Source organism: Dipodomys spectabilis, unplaced genomic scaffold, assembly GCF_019054845.1.
Source record: "Dipodomys spectabilis isolate Male_0828 unplaced genomic scaffold, ASM1905484v1 ptg000140l, whole genome shotgun sequence".
NCBI classification, from domain to species: domain Eukaryota; kingdom Metazoa; phylum Chordata; class Mammalia; order Rodentia; family Heteromyidae; genus Dipodomys; species Dipodomys spectabilis.
In genome coordinates this window covers 12,883,604-12,906,989 of record NW_024870817.1, presented here as the reverse complement: position 1 = coordinate 12,906,989, position 23,386 = coordinate 12,883,604, and the positions used below count along the sequence as shown (strand labels likewise).

Genomic DNA, 23,386 nt, shown 5'->3' with positions numbered 1-23,386 from the left:
CTGCGCCCCACGTGCCCCCCACATTGCAACAATGAGATGTACAAGTTGTTATGTCGAAAAAACAAACTTTACAACTGTGAGACTCTTATCTCCTATAAACCACTACAAAACTTGAAGTGGTGCTGTGGCTCAAGTGGTAGAGTGCTCGCCTTGAGGTGAAGAGCTGAGAGACAGCACTCAGGCCCAGAGTTCAAGCCCCATGACTGACAAAAAAAATAAATAAAAAAGAATTTGAAGAGATTTCATTGTTCTATTTTCATATATTAAAACAAATGATTTTTAGCAATTTAAGCTACATTACTCACATCTAAATGTCTCTCTGACTAGAGCTTCTGGTCTACTTTACAGCCTTATAATAAAATTGTACTACTCCACTTATTCCAAAAGCACTTCATTTGGAAAACATTTATTTTGTTTCACTCACAATGAAGTGGGATTAATAGTAGAATTATTAGGTGAGATTTTATTTTACCTTTTGGCCAGTCTAACATCAAAAGGAAGTTACAACTTACTTACTTAAAATTGCTTATCAAGTGGGGCGCCGGTGGCTCACGCCTATAATCCTAGCTACTCAGGAGGCTGAGATCTGAAGATGGGGGTTCAAAGCCAGCCTGGGCAGGAAACTCCGTGAGACTCTTATCTCCAATAAACCACTAGAAAACCAAAGTGACATTGTGGCTCAAGCAGTAGAGCGCTAGCCTTGAGCTGAAGAGCTGAGGGATAATGCCCAAGCCCAGAGTTCAAGCCCCATGACCGACAAAAAAAAAATTGCTTATCAAGGTAGGTGCAGTGTGAGCAAAACCAAATATATATATATATATCCATATATATTTATATGAGTATTTTCATATATACTAATATTTATATAATATATATTTATATGAATAAATAAATTTATTCACATGTATGAAATATGAATGTGTAAATATATTGTACATGTGCACATATATGTGTATTTACATATATAATATAATATACATATCAGATATATATGAGCAAGCCTCGTAGCAGGTTTGGCAATTCCAAAAGGAAAGTAGCAGAATAGACTGAGTGGAAGTCATGCTGCTTTCTTCTACTTCCTATCACACATGTTCTTAACACCCAGGATTTGCTGTCCTTGAGTTATTTAAGGTAGAGAAGGATTGCCATTGACATTCCCTCAACTTGTGGGAGCTTTTTAAGCCATGATCTCTGGCTCTATGTTCAAATTTTTGTCTTTTAAGAGCAGTTCAAGAGTATTTAAATACATTTAAAAAGTTTTTCATTTCCTTCCAGGGGTAGGCTAATACTATCCAATACTGAGACAAAATGTCTGAGAGATGCATCTCATCCGCAGAACGGTTTACTTTGGCATGTGCTTTCAGACACTTCAGTCCACAGTTGCTCTGATTGGCTGCTTTAGGGCCTGTGGTGAGTGAGTACACCATATGTGGGAGCACATAACTGAAAAAGGATGTCTGCCTGTTGGAGGCCAAGATATTGAAAGTAGAGACTAGTGTCCCAAAGTCCCCTGAAAGTGGATCCCTGTAGTACCCTTTCTTCCAACTAGACCCCACCTTCTAAACTTTACTACTGTCTATAGTATCCTTAGATAGGGACCAAGCCCTCAACACACAAGTTTTGCATAACAATGTGCAAATCATGATAGATGGATGGGCCAAGCATTATTTAAAAAAATGTATAAAAAGTAGTCATCCCTTTGTATGGATGGAGGATTGATTCGGAAACCCCACTGAGGACACCCCAATCTGCAGATGTTCAAGTTCCTTATGATATAGTATTTACATATGTAATGTATGCACAGCCTCCCATATACCTGCATCACCTCTCGATCATGTAAAATACCTAATGCAATGAAAATGCAGTATTAGCAGTTGCTGTGCTAATCGAGAGAATAATAACAAGAATAGCCTGTGTGTGGTCAGCACCACAGTATGCGTTTATGTGTGTATTGATTGTTGGATTTGGATGTTTCCTGTCTGTGTCAGTTGAATTCTTAGGTACAAACTCAAAGGTGCAGAGAGCTGTCTGTACTTCTTTGAAAGGGCCAACAGTACAGTTAGAAGATACAGTAAAAGTTGTTATCTGGAGCATAGTATCTCAAAGTTACTAGTGTTTATTGCCTTATCCATAAAAATGCATTGAAAATCCCTAAGGCAAGAATGTCCATGCCAGACCAGTCTTAGTAAATTGCAGCAGAGTTAAGGACTTAGGTCGAGTAGGTACTTGAATTTGAAGTACAGTATCATCCCTGCATCCCAGTGAATGGAAGGAAATGCTTAGCCTTGTGGCTGGCACAGAGTACACATTCAGTAAAAGCAAGCTTGATATCTAAGCTTGATTATTTAATAGAAAGAGAAAGAAGAAAGAGTTGCATGGTCCTCAATGGTTCTCCAAATTTATTTTTTAAGTAAATACGCTTCGTGTTAAAAGCATTTATGGCAAGGTGTATCAGCTTAGATGAACAAATACTGTATTGTGCTATATCAGAAGAGGGATTTTTGTTTCCCAATCTTACTTTGACCTAGTGTTTCTACATGTAATTCCTTTCCCCTTTGTGAACTTTTCCCAAGTTTTCCATTTTGTCAGGAACCAGCTCAAATGTACCACTTCCTGAAGTCTTCTGGCCCTTTCTGGTTTACGGTAATCCCTTCGGATGCCAACAACATATCACTATGTTCAGTATTTTCACTCATTTGGCTTAGCATCCTCCACCACCCAGGGCTGTTTCCTAACCGGTTCCCTTAAGCCCCAAGTGTTCAGGTTCCTTTGTTTTGCCCATCAAGCCCAGTGCAGCTTAATTACAGGGCTGGCCTTAGGGCTTCAGTAAATTCTTGTTGAATTAAAGCTCTTATGTAAAATTTCCAATATCCCTTCTTCCTTCTTGCAAAATATCCTCAGTTTAGGGAAATCTCTTGTCTTGAAATGACTAACAAGCTTTAACACCTCATCCCAAGCTGACATTTTCATATTATTTACATGCTTCATAATTTTCCAGTGGGCCCCACCAAAGCAATGTTCATATTAAAAACATATTGAAGTATCCAGCATTTTCCTTAGAACTACAGAAATAGCCCACGTTGACTGCATTGTCCCATGCTGAGTAGCTAAAAGTGCTAAAGTTTCCATGGTTAGTCTTATAGAACAGGCTGAGTGGTGGGGTTAGGTGTAAAGATAAAGTCACCCCCCCACACACCCCCAGAGCAGTCCGGTAGCCTGGAGTTAACCAGGAAGGTGAGGTCGGTGGCTCAGTGAACTCACCGAGTTTACTGGAAGTGCCTATTTCCTTGTGTGCCAAATTCAGTAAGTCATGGAGCAAATGTTTATTTTGCTATGCTTTGAAAAGTTGCTTTGCTTCTTGTAAGTTTTCTCAGTGGAAGAATTCCAAGATATGACTTAAGCTACATTCGCAGCATTGAACTGGAGGGCAGGCTTTGTTCTGTGACTTGAGGGTGTCGTTCCTGGACCATTTCTGCTGTAGAAATGGAATGGAATGCAGGCATGGTGAGGCCACGGCAGGAATGCCTGGTTAGATGAAGCAGCTAGCAACAGACCCACGTTTTAAAAAAAAAAATCTTCGAATTCCCTAACATGTGCAGGCAGGTATCTGGCTTCCCAGAACTGCCACAGGTGTCTGCTCAGTAGATTACAGTAGAGCTTTGTTTCCAGAATTACGGTAACTGGGTCATAATTCCCTCAGGTGAGAGATGACCTAGTCACCAGTTTAGAGGGCCATCCTCAACTGGTATGTTATTAACTCCTGCAATTTATTCTCCAGGCATCCTATGAATCAGTAGAGACTTTGTGCTTGCTAAGTAATAATACTCTTATCAGAGATTTGAGAGATTACAAAAGAGAGTTTATATCTTAGACAAGTATCTCTATCTCTTCACTGGATAAATAGTCTATATAAGTCACATGTAGGCACAACAAGATCAGATTGACAGCTTCTATCAACTAGAAAGCTGACTTCACAGAAGACACCAGGGCCTGCCCTGCACCACTTTAACTCTTTTCTGTTTTTATCATAGAAATTTGGGATGCTTCCAAAATCAGCAGACTGGCCTGCTGTTGATTCACAGCTAAGCAACCTTTTCTAAATAAATTCACCCTGATTGTTGAATTTGCTACACATATGCACGCTTTACAGATTTTCTGAATTTGTCATGTTCCCCTGGAGTAATTTCTCCACATTGTTCAAAATCAAACCACACAGCTTACTTTTATAATTTTGAACAATCAACAAGATTAACAGGGGTTTATACTATACTCGTTGGGGCCCATCTGGCCTGTGTAAGAAAACATCTGTGATTTCCCTTCAGCTAATTACTGAAAACAAAGTGCTCCATAAAGGTTTTTGTCAATTCTGCCCTCAAAACCTTCATCTTCTTCTACCCAGGTGACTGCAGCACGTGCTACTAAGAGATGGTTACACTGATTACCTGCACACCTGCCCTTACCGGCAACACAGTCTGCTTCTTATGCACTCTCAACCATCAATGTGAGCTGGATAGTTAGGAAACTTGGCAGTAAATTTTAACTTGAACCCAGACAATTAATTGTTTTGAAGTTGTTTTGTTTTTTTTCTTTTTTTGATATTTATACCAAAATATCTCATATTGGTATTTTTTCATACTTTTTCTACAGTTTTTGAAACTGCAGCAAAATAAGGTACCTACTGCAAGGTGCCTTGTCTTTTATGGAAGTGGAGAGAGCACAGGCTCTAGACTCAGTGTCCTGGCTACCACCCTTTGCTGTGTGGCTTTTTGCATCAAGTTAGTGAACTATTTTGAGTCTCTGCTTTAATACTTATGAAATGGCTATAATCACTATAACAATTAGCTATAATAAGAGTTAATTTGAAACCCTATAAATGTGAAAGGCAAACTTATCCATTAGTAATGATTTAGCCAGGATACCAGAGCCGGAGGGCAGAGTAATAGGAATACATGGAGAGATTCCTTAGAGATATCATCTTTGTATTTTTGCTAGTGATACAGAATTTCCTTTTTAAATAAAAGTGAGACGAGCAGAAGCATCTGAAGAAAAACAGTATTAGGAAGTGGCGCTGTGGCTCAAGTGGTAGAGCGCTAGCCTTGAGCTGAAGAGCTGAAGGACAGCGCCCAGGCCCAGAGTTCAGGCCCCTCGACCAACACAAAAAAGAAAATAATAATAATAATAATAATAATAGTGTAGGAAAGGATGTGAGCTCTGGACCATATCTTCTTTAAACACTTTGCAGAGCTGTAGAATTCTACAGTTTAAATGTTTGTAAGACTTTCTGTAGGGGGTATAATTGGGAGGGGGGACTCCCTGGGCCAGAAGCCTGTGGGAAGAGAAAAGGGAAATGGAGAAGGTAGTGGTATTTATTATCATAGAAATATTTCATATACATGTATGAAAGCAGAATAATTAAACCCTTTAAAATTGTTTTATAAGGGGGACCTGGATAAGAAGATAGGAAAGGGGATGAATTTGATCAAAGTATATTATATACAACTATAGAGATACCACAATGAAACCCCTTTGTACAATTAATATATATTACCCATAAATGAAGAAAAACGATAGATTGCTTACAAAAGATCCAACATTCATAAACATGTCAACAATCAGGAGGAAGCAATGAAATTAGAGAAGAGCATTTCCTTATCTAAGAGATCTAGAAATTATATATACTCAGCTATTTAAATAGTTTTCTATAAAACCTTCTGCACAGCAAAGACAATAAACAACAAGTGAAGAGATAACCTTACATAGTAGGAGAAAATATCAGCAAACTATGCGTCTGACAACAGGTTAATATCCAAAGTATTTTGGAACAAAAAACCAATAGTTCTAGCTACTTAGGAGACTAAGATCTGAGAATGGAGGTTCAAAGCCAGCCTGGGCAGGACCTGCCCTCAACCAATTCAAATCTTTTCTGTTTTTCTGTTTTTTTCTGTTTTCATAAAAGAAATTTGAGATTCTTTCAAAGTCAGCAGACTAGCCTGCTGTTGATTCACAGCTAAACAACCTTTCCTAATAAAGTCACCCTGATTCTTGAATTTGCTATACATATACCCACTTTATAGGTCTTCAGAATTCATCAGCCAGCTGGAGCAGGAAAATTCATGAGACTCGTATTTCCAATTAAGTGCAACAATGCCAAAAGTGTAAGAGCACTATCCTTATGGGGAAAAATGCCTAGGGATAATGTCCAGGCCTAAGTTAAGCCCCAAGACACACACACACACACACACACACACACACACACACACACACACACACACACACACACACACTTTCAATTTCTGCAAAGGACATGGAGAAAGGAAATCCTCACATGCTATTGGTATAGCCTTTTTTTGGAAAAAAAGTATAGTGGTTCTCCCGTTAAAAACAGAGCTACCATCTGATTCAGCAATCACACTACTGCCCATATAATCAAATGAAATCAAAACATAGAAATATTTGCACTCCCTTGTTATTTCCAGCAATATTCACAGTAGCCAAAAAATAGAAAAAAGTGACCAGTAACTGATGAATGAATCAAGAAAATGTGTTATTAGGTTGGTGCCACACTTGTAGGACAGTGGAATATTTTTCAGCCAACACATAAGAATGGAATCTATCATTTACAGCAATATAGATGGTACTACAGAGCATCATGCTAAGTTCAATAAGGCAGGTACAGAAAGATAAGTACTGCATGACCTCACTTGTGTGGAAATTAAAGTTTCTTGCTCTCATAGAAATAGAACATGTTAGTTACCAGTGTTGAGAAGTTAGAGGAAAGGAAGATGGCATTATATTGGCCAGAGGATAGACAGAACTATATATATATATATATATACATATATATATACATATATGTATATATATATGTATATATACATATATGTGTATATATATATACATATATATATATATCAGGGAATCTATTGTACAATATCCAAAGTACTGCTCTCTTCCTTAGAACAGTGCTAACTTCTTCAATCAGAAACTACATTCCTTTATACTACCCAACATTTTGACTCCTCTCTTAAGCATATCTAAGATCTATATATGTGGCAAAGTTGTATTTCTCTATCCTGGGTTGACGCATGTTTTCATTTGCGTGGAATTTAGTTTTCTTTTCTCACAATATTCCATCTGAGATGTAAAGTACTCTACCATCTACAAATTTATGATTCCTAAAATGCAAATCTCCTGTGCAGGCTTTTCTTCAGACCTCCAAATCCAGATATGCAAATGTATCTTGGAGATGTCCCTACCGAGAGCTTGAGCCCTCCCAGAGAACAAAGTAGAACTCCTTTGTTTCCCTTAAATTCCCCTCTCTTGGGTGTTAGATGTCTGTATGTTACTACATGGCCCTTCCATCCATAATTTCCTCCTTAAACTCGAAAGCCCGATTCCTCCTAAATGAATGCCTTACATCCTACTTTTTTAATGCCATGAAATCACAAATCCATTTAGGCTCTGCATCCCCATCATGCTAAAATCTTGCCTCTTCAGAGGCCTGTGACCACTTCACTTGACTTCCATTTATCTGACTATAGTCTCACTTTACTTCTCTGATTTCTCTTGCTGCCCCTAACTTCTCCCTATTTCCAGCCACACCAAGTAAACAAATCTGAAAATGTTGCCTGGTTTGCTTGTAAATCTTTGCCTATTTCCTTCTCCTTCCCTTTGCCTACTACCTGGATTTTCCTTCCTCTTGGGCTCTCTAAGAAGTCCTGTATTTCTAGGGGAATAGGATTGCTTGAAATGTACTGCAGATGTGTGTGAAAACGTAACAGTGTAACCCCTATAATCATATAAGCTAGTAAAAAAGAAAAAAAAAAGTCCTCGCTTTCAAAGTGGTCATCTCTTCTCCTGTTAAACCCCAACCATGAGTTCTAACTAGGGTTGTTTTTTTTAAATACATTTTATCTCAACATTCATATACTATAAAACAATTGCATTAGTCAGTCTCTTTCTAAACTATCTTCCACATGAAGACAGATGCTGTGTGTTTAATCTCTGGGTTCCAAGGGCTAACAATGCCTATTCTAAGTGCTGAATGGATGAATAGTTGAATGGAAGGTAAGAGTAATGAAAGCCCTATTGTGCTTTTACAACATGGGAACATACCCTAAATTCAAATCACTCTTCCCACCCTATTCCCACACTCCAACTCCCAAACCCCTGGAAAATCCAAGGAAGAAGACATGGAGGTTCATTTTGTTATTTTTGTAGTTTGCTGGTAGTAGCCACACTGGTTTTTCCTGTGTTCCCAGTACTTAGTCCTTGGATCACTATCATTGTTCAGTTTTAGGCTAACAGGAAAGAATAAGATTCACTGGGAAATAAACATTTTCCTTTAAGTTCCTGGAAGATTATGAGTGGGGAGGTGAAACAAGGATTCTTTAATGTTAGACAAACAAAACAGGCCTTCTATAATCAAAACCAGAAGTCAGGGAAAATAGTAACCTAAAAACAAAAAAGCCTGGGTTTAAAATATACCCAGTCATATACCATTTAACCATGGGGATCTGACCTGAGAAATGCACTGTTAGATGATCTTGCCACTCTGAAACCATCACAGATATCAGTAGGAGTTATATCTAATCACCTACCATCAAAGGCATGTTCTACCACTGACCAAAGTGTCGTTGTACAGCACTTTTAACTTTCTCTGGACCTTAGAGAGATGGATACAGATTGTTCTGATCAAAGTGATTTAGAATGTTTGCTATTGTATTTATGAGCAAGAATTATTTCTGAAAAGTAAACATGGTTGACATTTACTAACCATGCTCTGTCTTCTCTCATGAATGATTTTGTTGTATGTAGCAAGGACAGCAAATTTCATTATGGAAGATCTACTTTAAAATCCACCCCCCCCCCCCCACACACACACACTGCAATTCTCTGTTACACAGACCACAAGGCAGGTGAAATCAGAAAGCACTTTGTTAAGGGTGCAATTCTAAAATTACCTGTCCTTGTTTTATTTCAGTAAGAAATGAATACGGTGTAGTTTCTTTTCTCTCTAGTATATTTGAGAGGAAACATTTATCTGTATAAATATCATAGATCAAAGCTTGATCTCTTTAACTTTGCAGTCTCAAAACAACCAGACTTTGAAAAGCTTCCAGATAGCTGATTCACTATTTAAATATTCATGATGGATTAATTTCTGGCAAGATTTGTGAAGGGCCAAGGGTATAGACCCATTGTCTTCAGAAAGTAAATTATAGGGTTACCATTGTGATACAACCCAAGAGAAGTAAACATATAACTTCTACAATAATGTTACAATTTTAAATACTTTTGTAAATCAAACTTCAATTCTAATAAGACTCTTTCTGTCATATAATCTATTCTGTACTACACTTTGATACCTTTGCAGCTGAGGAACTGGGAAACCTGAATTTTCAGCATTGTGAAGTACAGGCCGAGCCTGGAATCCAGATCTCCTGAGTATAGGATCTCCCGACAGACCTTGATGCCTCCCCAGTTTTAGAGTGGGTGTCGTGCTCAGAAATTGAAAGTGAAGATGGTCCAAATTACTTACCAATTGAACAAGAAAAAAACTGATAAAGCTCTTCTCTCTGTATTTTAGGGACTAGCCTATTTCTAATAAAACAATACAGTAAAATATCAAGAAATAACGGAGTTGGGCACTGGTGGCTCATGCCTATAATCCTAGCTACTCAGGAAGCTGAGCTCTGAGGATCACTGTTCAAAGCCAGCCAGGGCAGGAAAGTTAGTGTGACTCTTATCTCCAATTAGTCACCAGAAAACTGGAAGTGGCGCTGTAGTGCAAGTGGTTGAGTGCTCAGTTTGAGCTGAAGAGCTCAGGGACAGCGCCCAGGCCCAGAGTTCAAGCCCATTGACCAACTGAAGAAAAAAAAAGGAAAAAGAAGAAGAAATAATTGAGGTTGTGCAAGGGTTATTTTATTGTAAAATTTCCACACTTGTTCTGGCAGATTCTGAACATGCATTGACTAGCAAAATAATTTTTTCATTGATTTACTGGATTATTTCCTTCATAGAATAAATACATTGTTGAATTTAACTTTTTACATTGAAATGAATGCAGCCTTAGTTCAAAAGTCTTTCAGAGTCTCCTTAGATGTATTGAGGAATAGGAAATGCTAGGTAGCTCAGTATGTTTCTCTTGTGGAGTTTGAGGCAGATAGTAATGACAGATGAGAACTAAACCATATGAGATTTATTTATTAGCCAGATTACAAAATTGTGCACTCTACTTTAATTGTGCCCTCTACTTTGAAGGGATGGGGAAACCAATGAACATCAATACCTCCCTCCCCACCCCTTGCCTTTCTATGCAATGACTTAATAAAGAATAACCCCTATGATGATCAAAACAGCTAGTTAATGCCTTAAGCATTATTTAAGAATTGTGTTAAGAATCACATGTAATACTTTATCCATGGGTATCCATGCTTCTTACCCATGTAAAATGTTCTACCATGAAGGTCCTTTTTGGCCTTCTGTTGTTTCTGTATTTCTTGGAAACAGTGGCTCACCTCAGCAGTTAGGAATGAGATGTGCAAAGAAACAGCTCAATTACATAAAAGGTATGATTAACTTTGTGTAAATTATTTAAACAATGAAAACAATATCACTTTATCATTCTAAAGCACCTTTATAGTTTACAAATATATATCATACCCTCATTTGAGGCCTCAATAAAAATCCACTGATGGATTGGGGCTGGGAAGGTGGCTCAGTGGTAGAGTGCTTGCCTTGTATGTAAGAAGCCCTGAGTTGGATTCCTCAGTACCACATAAGCAGAAAAAGCTGGAAGTGTCACTCTGGCTCAAGTGGTAGAGCTCTAGCCTTGAGCTGAAGAGCTGAGGTGCCCAGGCCCAGAGTTCAGGCCCCATGACCGGCAAACACACACACACACACACAAAATCCACTGATGGAATTGGTATGGATTTTTTTTTAAATTTTACAATGCAACTCAATATAATAGCAACCAGACAGCTGGAGGGAAGAAGTTCAGACTCAAGATCACTCACTTCAAATTCTACTCTTTATAGGAGATTGACAAATCTCAGTGAAGAAAAAAATGACTAAGATCCTTATTTAGATTTTTTGTTAAGTTACTAATAAGAATTCATGATGCATAGTCAGACAGACATGTTATCCATTGTGCCACTGGCCTGTCATAACTGCAACCCTTCTGTATGTCACCTCTACAATAACAATAATATATATATATATTTATATATGTGATATATATACATATATATGTATTTGTTGTTGTTGTTTTTGTCAATCGTGGGTCTTGAACTCTGGACCTGGGCGCTGTCCCTGAGCTCTTCAGTTCAAACTGAGCACTCAACCACTTGAGCCACAGCACTATTTCCAGTTTTCTGGTGGTTCATTGGAGATAAGAGTCGCATGGACTTTCTTGCCCTGGCTGGCTTTGAACCACGATCCTCAAATCTCAGCCTCCTGAGTAGCTAGGATTGCAGGCATGAGCCTGCAAATATATTTTTAAAATATATTTTTAAATAAGAAAAAAAGAAATACTTTTCACTACAACCAATAAAGTGAATCAAATTTTTTTTTTAAATAATGAAATCTGGGTGCCAGTGGCTTATGCCTATAAACCTCAAGAAGCTGAAATCTGAAGATTGTGGTTTAAAACCAGCTGGGGCAAGGAATTTTATGAAACTCTTCTCTAACTACCAAAAAGTCCAGAGTTAAGTTATGGTTCAAGTGGTAGAGCACTAGCATTGACCAAAAAATGTTTGGGGACAGTACCCAAGCCCTGAGTTCAAGTCCCAGGACCAGCACCAAAAAAAAAAAAAAGATGACTGTGGTTCCTTAAAGAATAGAAGATAAGAATGCCCTTGAACTCCAACTATATAGCAGCATAATGCCCGATCTGCCAATTTTAATGTTCACTTCAGTGTAAGGGAGAGAAATGCTCTATTGTATATACCATTTTTAAAGGAATGTGATTAAATTTAAGCCATAGTAAAAGAAATACTACGAGAATTTAACCATCTATTAGCACTATAATTTGTAAAATAAAGAAATGTGGGGCTGGGAAGGTGGCTCAGTGGTAGAGCGCTTGCCTTGCATGCATGAGGCCCTGGGTTCAATTCCTTAGCACCACATAAGCAGAAAAAAAAAGCCGGAAGTGGCACTGTGGCTCAAGTGGTAAAGCGCTAGCCTTGAGCTGAAGAGCTGAGGGACAGCGCCCAGGCCCAGAGTTCAGGCCCACGACTAGACCCCCCCCCCCCAAAAAAATAAAAATAAATGTGGGGAAAGCTATCAAAAAGAAATATGATATTAAATCTTTTCTCTGACTGTCACTACTACAGCAGTGTTAGAGACCCACAAGTGGCACTCATCTAGACTATACAAAGTTGGTTGAGGAAGAAATTCAGAAGTGTGGGCCACCTCAAGTGGGCATTCAGGCCATGTGACCTCATGGTGTTTATACACCTCATCTTTGTAATTCTAATGTAAGCTCTTCAACAGATACCAAATCTTTTATCTCATTTGATCAGTTTCAGACTTTACCATGTAGTTAACATTCCAAAATGTTTTTTTTTTTTAATTTTTATTTTATTTTATTTGAGACCATACTGTACAGAGGGGTTACAATTACATGGGCAGGATAATGCATACATTTCTTACCAAGCATTGCAGCCTAGGATAACATATAATGTTATTTTGTTGAAGAAGAATTAAGAATTTGGAAGCACATTACTAAATTAAGGTGAGGCCTTCACTGGACCAATCTTTCTGTACTGATTTCCTGTTCAGGCAATGATCTGAGATTTGGGGGCAGGAGATCTTGTTAGCAAAGAGATGCACTGAGGTCAGGAATGAGTCTGATCTGGTCACTACTGATGTACATAGAACCTTCAGTGCATACAAGTGGATACTCAGCTATTATGCAATAACCCAATATATGAATTCAAGACAGGAGAGAATTTAAGTTGCAGGCCAATCTCATGTAAGAGAAAACTGGCTAAAACTTGAATTTTTGTGAGAATGAAATGAATAGCTTTCTTGGGTCAGATAAGAGTTTCTACAACACCGGGCCTTTGGTGAGCAACTGCTAGTTTGCCGTGTACTTCACTGTCATTGCCAGTTTTGTGAAAAGGGGCAACATCAGTTAAGAGGCTGAGTCAACAGGCTAAACGGAGAATCCCAATACACCAGGGTGGTCACAAGCAAACTAGTGTCTCAAGGTTATCCTCGTGATTTCCCAACTAGGAATCCAACCTTCCCCTTTAATTCTAAACAAAGTGCTTACATATGGAAACATGTCCTTACATAATTAATAGATTGGGAAGAAGAAACTTCTCTAGAAATTGTAATTTCTTTAAAGTTAATATCAAAGATCGAGAGGTTATTTCTAAATATTAAGATTTAAGATAGAATTATTTTGTTTCCTCTGTATTTTATTTAGTCCTTTTCTGCAATAAATATGAACCTAGTGTGCTTGCAAATTGTATCTATAAGTTAAAGTATCCATATAGTTTTAGATTGTTACTATTAAATCAATTATTCACCAGAGAAATCTGATCATCCTTGCTTCAGTGATAAGAAAATTGCAACAGGGCCTCGTATGGTAACAGCAGATGTATGTATCAGTTCTTGGATGTGGAGACAGGATCACTACTGTTTGAGGTCAGAGTGGGCACAGCTAACTCTAGATCCTATCTGAAAATCAAACTAAAAGAAAAGGGACAGGGCTGGGTGCTGGTGGTTTATACCTATAATCCCAGGTGCTCAGAGGGCTGAGATCTTAGGATCACAGTTCAAAGCCAGCTAGGTAGGAAAGTCCTTGAGACTCTACTCTCCAATTAACCACCAGAAATCTGGAAGTAACACTGTGGCTCGTAAAGTGCTAGTCTTGAGCAAATATGCTCAGGGGCAGTGCTCAGGACCCCAATGTCTATCCCTATTACAAAAAAAGCAAGGAAGGAAGGAAGGAAGAAAGGAAGGAAGGAAGGAAGGAAGGAAGGAAGGAGAAAGAGGGAGAGAGGGAGAGAGGGAGAGAGGGAGAGAGGGGAAGGGAGGGAGGAAAAAAGAAAGAAAAAGAAAGGAAGGAAGGAAGGAAGGAGAAAGAGGGAGAGAGGGAGAGAGGGAGAGAGAGAGAGAGAGAGACTGGGAGAAAATCTCAATATAGCACTTATCTAGCAATTGGCAGGCCCTGAATTCAATTCCCAGTAATACAAGAAAAGATACTTGCAAAAAGTGAGATGTGTTAGTGAATGCTTATAATTCTAGCATTAGGGAAGATGAGAGGATAATGAATTTCTGTCTCCAAAAAAAAAAAAAAGAAAAGAAAGGAAAGAAAGTAGGAAAGAAAGAAAGAGAAAGAGAGAAAAAGGAAGGAAGGAAGGAAATTGCAACAGAAAAATATTAAATAATATGTTTCTAATAAATTAAAAGAGGGCTATAAAATCATTACAAAATATCTAGACAATATATTCTGGTTTGTTTTTTTTCCCTTCCTTTCTTCCTTCCTTTCTTTCTTTCTTTCTTTTTTCCTTCCTTCCTTCCTTCCTTCTTTCCTTCCTTCCTTCCTTCCTTCCTTCCTTCCTTCCTTCCTTCCTTTCCTTTCCTTTTCTTTCCTTTCCTTCCTTTTCTTTCTTTTTTCTTGCCAGCCCTGGGGCTAGAACTCAGGGCTTGGGCACTGTTCCTCAACTAGCACTCCAGAAGCTCTACTCTGGCTTTTGGATGGTTAATTGGAAATAAGAGTCTCATGGACTTTCCTTCCCAGGTCAGGTTTTAACTGCTGTCTTCAGATCTCAGCCTCAAGTAGCTAGCATTAGAGATATAAGCTACTAGTGCTTGGAAATATATCCTGTTTATAATATCACATCAGGATGATATTATTTTTTAGATTCCATATTTTCTCAAATCTATGTATGCAAACTTTATGAGAAGTGTTATACTCAAGGAACGTTTATCTGATGGTGAGACTTGACTTGCCAGTTTTCTCAATGGTATTGATAAACACTTTATCTTCCTGGGCCATAATCTAAGCCTGTATGATTCAGTATAGCAAAGAATAGTAGGTGGATTTTATGAATCATATCATTGTTTTGAAATTAATTCATGTGCGAGCATTCTAAAAGAAGGCCATTTAAGTCATCTTTGATATTAACTCATGATGAAACCAATTTTTTTTGGTTTTTGTTTCTATCTAGATTATTTTAAGTGCAATATAAAAGATATAAAAGATTTAGAAGCCCAGCATAAATGTGTCTTTAGTTGACTGAATGCATTCAGCAACCTGTGGGACAGGAATAAGTGAGACAAAACAAAATTGGGCATTTCCCAAAGGGACGTTGGTATCCACTAAGATGCAAAACACGCAGGAAGTTACATTAACAAGGACATGAGATGTGCAGTGTGCATTCAGTGATTCCCTTCAGAAGGAACACCGGATTCAGTCTGCAGTTGAAAGAAATTGAACTCTAACATATCGTCTTTTGCTCTGAGTAATGATGCAAGTGAGGGGGTAGGAAAGACTAAAACGCTTCCAGAATGTGTCATCACACTAGGATACATCACACCAGGATACAGTCATTACACTAACTGATCTAACATCATGAGATTGATCATTTTCCTACCATTAGGATTCCTTCTTCTTAGCACTGCTGTCTGTATTTTTCCTTTTTCCTTCTATTGCTCAACCTGCTGTTTTCATTGTGTTGTCCCCAAAGCCATCAGTTGTTTGAGATGAAGGAACTCCGTTCTTTTTCTCCTTGTAGTCTGCTTTTGGCAATGCAGGCCACTTTAGCCTGTGGAAGAATTTTCTCTTGGCTTCCCTGATACAGCCATGATTGACTTTAATCTGACTTTCTGGATCAGCTAATTGTTCCTTACTTACCTCACCATTCACAGACACTGGTCAACTCTGAACATTTATAAATTTTTTTTCTTTCTAGAGTATAAAAACAAAGTCCTACACCTATATGGCTTGAACTTGAGCCCTCACCACCACACAGCTGTTTCCTGCCCTTAGATCTCTAACCTTGCCTCTGGTCATCTGCGATCTGGTACTTAAAATATCTCACATATTTTCACTTTAAGCTTGTAAGAAATTTAACTTAGCTGCCACTGCAAAATGATCTCTTGCCTTCTCTTATTTCTGTTGACACTAGGCTGAGTCTCTAGTTTTCCCATTATGCCATTATCATTAAGACTTTATTTTTTATTTTTTTGTCAGTTGTGGGGCTCAGATTCAGGGTTTGGGCACTGTCCCTGAGCCTCTTTGTAATAAAGGCTAACTCTCTACCACTTGAGCCACAATGCTACTTCCAGTTTTTGAGTGGTTAATTGGAGATAAGAGTCTCACGGGGACTTTTCTGCCTAGGCTGGCTTTGAACCATGATCCTCAGATCTCAGACTACTGAGTAGCTAGGATTACAGGTGTGATCCACTGGGGCCCTGCTAAAACCTTATTCTTTGGTGCCTATCACTGTCCGAACAATTAATCTCCCTCCACAGAATGATGAAGTACAATATGAGGATACCATTTTTTTTAAGTCCTTGCTTTCAAAAAGGCAACATAAAGACTTCTACTAAAAACCATGTTTAAAAAAATAAAACAAAAAAAACATGTTTAATATATTTCTAGGAACTAACAAAGTTTGGGAAGAGAGTAGAGGAAGCAGGGGTAGGCAGAAGGGAGAGTGGACATGATTAGTGGGCAGAATATGCATGTAGGGGAAGATCTAAGTGAAATCCATTAATCTGCATAATCAATAAGGGTTAATGAAATAGGTACTTAAAACAAAATTTAGCTCTGGGAAGGTGGCTCAGTGGTAGAGCGCTTGCCTTGCATGCATGAGGCTCTGGGTTCAATTCCTCAGCACCAATAAGCAGAAAAAGCTGGAAGTGGCACTGTGGCTCAGGTGGTAGAGCACTAGCCTTGAGCTGAAGAGCTGAGGGCCAGCAGCCAGGCCCAGAGTTCAGACCCCACGACCGACAAATAAATAACAGAACATTAAATAATCACTGACAATTTAGCATCTTATAATATTTTATTAACATCAGTTAGGTATCCAAGGGGGTTTCATCATGCATCATACAATGTACCTTGATAAACTCACCCTTTCTGTCATTCTCCCTCATTCCTTCCTTTCTTCTTCCCTAACCAATCTAAAGCTTAACTGTTCCATCTTCACACCTGCACATAATTACCTTGAATATATTCATCTTCCTTCATCCCCTCCATTCACCTCTTTTCCCCACTAGAAACCCTCCATGACAGAACTGTTTTATAAGCCTGACATTCTTTTTAATTGTTTGCTAATTGTTCAATAGGCTTGCACCATGGTATTTCCCATGTGCACAGATGATATGTTCTAATGTTTAAATAAAATATGTTCTTCTCATTCCAATTTGAAACTCACTCCAATTTCATTCTTTTCTCCTGTTGTATAATGAAGACCTTAAAAATAGTCTTAAGTTCCAAACCTTTCTACATTCTTTAGTCCCACCTCAGTGCTGCTTGGCTACTTTCAGTCTTTCCCATTCCCACTTTCACTTACACTTTGAAAAAAAGCTTTCTAATCTAGAAACTCTCAAAACAGGGTTCATGGCCTCAGGGTTTGTGTCCTGGTGTTCTGGTTCAGAAAACTTGATTTGCAGTTTCTTTTCTCTTGTCGATGTCTGGCTCCTAATAAGTAGCGTCATGACTGATTAGAGCTCCAAGTCTGGAAACTTCACAGGAATGTGGAGGAACTGAAGGGTGCACTGTAAACAAGGCTTGAAAGGGAAGGGTGAAGAAAAGAGATTATGTCACTGGGAGATGAGATTACTATAGCACAACCTAATAATTTTGTTTTGATTCATGAATATTTTCAGCAGTGAGAACTGTCTAGATTTTCTCATGCCCTTAAATGACACACAGAGAAATATACTCCTAAATTACCCATAGAAACATTGGTTTTATAAAAGGAAAGACTATACAATTTATACACTTGGTATTTGTGATAGGAGGAAAAGGAATAACAGGAGAGGAGGAAGGGGAGGAGAAGGAAGGACTAGCTTATGACTCAAGCCTGTAATACTAGCTACTTGGGAACTGGAGATGGTGAATAGTGTTTTGAAATGGCCTGAACAGAAAGAAGTTTAAGTTTATAAGACTCTATCTCAACCAATGACAGGGTGTGGTAGTGCAGACCTCTTATACAAACTAGAGGGAAGTACAATGGCTGGAAACAGTGATGCATTTCTGTCATTCCCAATGACATGGAAAACATAAGGAAGAGGATTACAAGCCAGCCAGCCCAGGCATAAAATAAGACTCTACCTTGAAAATAATGAAAAGGGGGCTGGAAGCATGCTCAAATGGTAAAGTAGCAACCTTGCAAATGACTAAAAGGTAAATGCCTGATGCTACCAGATATTTAAGTCATAGGATTATCTGGGGGAAAAAAAAACAAAAAAAAACAGACACTTCATTTTCACTGTACTAACTTGAATAGTTTCCCTTAACTTAGTAAGAAATTACAGCAGAACTATTTTTTATCCACCTAAATACCTTTCAAGCATGTTTTTGATTTCTAAGTATTGCAATTTTACTGATGAACCAACAGTTCTCAAGATGAACTCATTTGTTTCCTTTCTCTGTAATTTAGACCACAAATCAGATAGCTTGTGGATTCTTTCATGAATAAACATTCTGGCTGGGCACTGATGGCTCTCACCTGTAATTCTAGCTACTTAGTAGGCTAAGATCTGAGTATCACTGTTTGAATCCAGACTGAGCAAAGCAGCCTGTAAGTCTCTTATCTTCAACTAACTACCAAAAAGGCAGAAATGAAGGTGTGATTCATGTGGTGAGCACAACTCTTTAGTAGAAAAGCCAAGCAGCAACACAAGGTCCTGAGGTCAAGCCCCAGTTCTGGCACCGAAAATATAACAAAATAAAGCTAATAAAGTTTACATGTAAAATCCAGGAATAGTTTTAAAAATGAAGACATTGAAGATAAAATTCTTATTCTTTCCACATCTAACATGTATATCCAAGCACAGGAACTCCTGAATTTGCCTCAATCCTGTGATTGACATCAAATCTATCTTCTTTACTGCTAAGTCACTGGTGATGCAAAACAGTAGCAGGTCAGAAGCCAGAAACAAAGGATCACAGAGATTCCCCATGGGTTTCTGCCAAGGAGTGAACAAAAGCAGAAATCCCTGTAAGATGTCATAGGAAGGAGCAACAGCAGCCTGTAATCTCAGCCCCTGCTGGAGCCTGGATAACCAGGAAGTCACCTGAGGGCTCAGCACAGACAGACACCAACCAGAGGAGCCTGAGTGGAGGCTTCTTTCTCCCATGAAGAGTCTTAGCATATGCCACATGTGAAGCTAGAAGATGGAATGGAAAGAAAAGAGCTATTGAACAACTCTGCCCTCCAAGCTGTTGCTACGGAAAAGACAGAGGACCAAAACCAAAATGTGCTTCAGACCCTGTCTCTTTCCCCGGCCTTCCTATCCTCCCATTGGTGACATTTTAAAACCCTAGTCTTTTTTTTAGCAAGTATTTCTTAAGCTTGCCTCAATACCAGAGATCATACTATGAATGAAAGAGAAAAATGAAACAGGAAACTGGATGTGGTTTCTTTCTATCTAGGAGTTCAGAGTTTCATGGAAGTTTCTCTCCACACACACAAATTTATATTTGTAAGCTAAAGAAACCCTACTATGGCCCTTCCATTCTTCTGAGAGCCTTATCCTGAATCCTCTCTGAAGGAAGTAAAGTATCAGGCTCACAGTGATTTAGAGAACTCATCTGAAACCTGAGGCAACCCTCACTTAGGAGCCACTAAGCCTTGGAAAACTTGTAAATATAAATATATATATGTATGTATGTATGTATGTATAGATATATCAGAAGAAGAAACTGCACAAGCTGAGTTAACCCGCCTCTCCCCAGCAATCACTTCTTGCTTAATTTACAAAATGATAATATGTAACTGATAGAAATTATTGAGATAATAGCTAAAATCTATGCTTATTTTGCTCCTTAATAGTGTGTGGAACATTTTATTTATTATTTATGTATGTATGTATTCATTTATTTAGTGTGTGTGTGTGTGTGTGTGTGTGTGTGTGTGTGTGTGTGTGTGTGTGAGAAAGAGAGAGAGAGAGAGAGAGAGAGAGAGCAGACATATTGGGCATCTAACTCAGACACACTGGGGATATAACTCAGGGCCTCACATTGTCAGCTTTTGCCACTCAGGGCTGTTGCTTTACCAGTTGAATGATACCTCCAGTTTGGGCTTTCTGGCTATGAATTAGAGATAAAAGTTTCTCAGACTTGTGTGCCTCAGATGGCTTTAAACATGATCCTCGGATTTCAGCCTCCTCAGTAGCAAAGACTGCAGGCATGAGACACTAACCCCTGATTAAAAACACTTATGATTATTTGGACTACTGTGGCTTTATTTGTATCTCACTGAGTATTTGCTAATAAGTTTCAGTATCTGAATTTTTTTTTTTTTAAAGAAAGTCCTTTATTTTATTTAATTTATTTTTGCACATTGTGGGGCCTGAACTCTGGATCTGGGCACTGTCCCTCAGCTCTTCAGCTCAAGCTAGTTCTCTAATACCTGAGCCACAGCCCACTTCCGGCTTTTTTCTTTTTGCTTATGTGGTGCTGAGGAATCGAACCCAGGGCCTCAGACATACAAGGCAAGCGCTCTACCACTGAGCCACCTTCCCAGCCCCTCAGTATCTGAATTTTTAAGAATAGCTTGAATCATAGTGGTATGGTCAATCGAGCTATAATTTGCATAAAGACTTTGAAAAACATTTTTCATGATTGGAGTAGAAGGAACAATAAAATAATAACAGCGATGCATAGAAAGAAGTCTTCCCTGTAAGCCTGTACTTGGTAAAAGATAGAAGTACAGATGGATGTGCAAACAGCTACCCTTTGTTTAGTAGGATAGTATTATATTTGTTAGCCATTTGAGAGTAGGAACTTAATATTCCATCCATTTAGTGAGAATCTAGACTCCACTTTTAAAACTCTACTAGATTCTGGTGGCTATGATCTGAGGATCATGGTTCAAAGCCAGCCCAGGCAGGAAAGTCTATGAGACTTTAATCTCCAATTAGTTAGCAAAAACCCACGAGCAAATCAGTAGAGCAAATGTTAAAGCATAGTTTTAAGCAAATGCTAAGGGACAGTATTCAGACCATGAGTTCAAGCTTCAAGCCCCAGTACCAGTATATGCAGACACACATACACTTCCCTCTGCTCCCTACCACATACTTATGTCCACATCAGCATAGAGCCTGAGATTTTATATGCAGAGTTGGCAATGGAAACTTGTTTTGACTCTGAGGTCAGAAACCTCCACAGCTGAGTACTTTGGATAATGAAAGGTCCTTTTTCTATATTTGCCCAGCTTGGTCAGGACACAGGCAAAAGTCATCTAATCTGCATTTAAACATTCTTTCCTTTTCATTTTAACTGTGTTTGCATTTCCTGAGGCACATCTAAAAGTTTCAAAATATTTACAGTATATTGCTAGGCTTTCAACAGAAAAAAGAAAAAAGGAAAAAGAAAAGAAAGAAAAACCCATCCCATTTTCACAAGCAAGTTATTTTCAGCAAGCAGTTCCTGTCCCCAAGCACAAAAGGCTGGATCTAAAAACAAATGAGAGAGAAGGTGCAGTTTGAACAAATGAGTCCTTAGAGATGGGGTTTAAAGCATAGCTTTTGCTTTTTGATCCAACTTTTGCCTTATCACTTCACAATGCTTAGAAAAATGTTGAACTAAATCATTGACATTTGGACAGTTTTTAAGTTGACAGTTTGATTTTTTTCCCCTGTTTTGTCTATTGCTGGGGCCAGTATAATTAGGTCATAGCTATGTGAAAAGTTAGTTAGACAGGAAAAGTTTTGGATGTATATCTTTTCAGGAAGATAGTTTCTGGTAATAGTCACAGCATCATTCACAAATGAGATGAGCTCACTGAGTCTACAGAACTTAAAATATTAATGTTGTCTCTAAAAGAATAGGTGGCCCTAATTCAAAGAGAAATAAAGGTTTGTTTACATTTTTATGGCTGTTACAAGCAATTACATTAGAAAGATTTTAGCATGCATACTCCTGATTTTTAAACAAAATTTTAAGCCATGAAGTCTGAGAAGGGACCATCCCAGTAGGCAGAGGAGTAAAGCTTATATAATCACAATATTCTAGAAATGGCCAGACATCAAATGCTCATGTACATAACCCTGTTGATGGTCATCTCATTTCATTTTATATTAGAATTATTCATAATTCTTAGGCTATCAGTATTTTCTAATAGGCTTTTTACTCTTACCTATAGATAAGTTTCAGGTATTGCTTCTATTCTTCTTTCTAGGAATGTGAGGAACTACAGGACAGTTCAAATGAGGATAGTCAAGTTTCCTGAAAAAGATGACGTTAATTGCTTTTATTCTTTTGTGGGTTGAGCATCTCAGTTTTATTTCTTTTTGTGGATTAATTTAATACTTTTTTTGTAACAAAGAAGATTCTTATGTGCATCCAAATGTGAAAAGCCAGATTGAATAGATACAAAAGGCAGAACTGAATGTATTGGGCTGGCAGAGTGTAAAGGTCACAGTTAGCAAGCTTTATAGAAACACCATTGCAAGGACACAGTAGATCCCTTGTAAAAGTCATGAAGGAGAGCCAATGCAGGGAAAGTCTAGAACACAAACACAAAATTTGTGTTGCGCTATCTATGACGGCAGCAAAGTAAGTATCAAGAGTTTGACTATGTTGCAAAAGAATTTAAAGGGCCATAGCGCTGAAAGAATGCACAAGATAGTTTTATGCTTCTTATGTAACATTTATAGAACATGACATGCTGAATATTAAGCAATCCACAAAACTCCTTTAAGTCCCTACCTAGTTATTCTATTTCCAAATAAAGTAAATCAGGGAGATATAGGAAAGAAATCTGGAAATCTGTTTAATGCTGCTCTTCTAAGTGTCTGCATTGTGAATACAACTTGAATGGCCCCACTTTGCCAAGAACAAATTTTAGAAGGTAGAGGTTTTGTTTGTTTTGAGGAGGACAAGAGGTTTGGTCTTAGCTATCCTATTACAACTGTGCTTCCGTGAATATGCTTAGTACATCTAAATTCAGAGTTACTTATATTTTAACCAAGGTTGGGGGTGGTGATGGTTAATCCATTAGCAGTCAATTTTCTGAATGAAATTGACCAACATTTTTTGTAGTATATGGAATTAGCCATGGATCAAGCTGGATTGCTAACATGTTCTGTAATTCACCCTTTTTCCTAGGCTTTGGAAAGTACTTAGAGAGGACTTGCTCAGTTTATTTTTCAGATGTGCTGGCAGGATTGTCTTGCACCCACTAATATTTTT

The 23,386-nt window shown here is 38.2% G+C and overlaps 1 protein-coding gene across 1 annotated transcript in view; it reads left to right on the top strand.

The window, feature by feature from the left end:
* Adgrv1 (adhesion G protein-coupled receptor V1) overlaps nucleotides 1-23,386 on the top strand; it is a 479,179-nt gene that overhangs the window by 443,096 nt on the left and 12,697 nt on the right. The gene's annotated exons all lie outside the window — the stretch shown is intronic.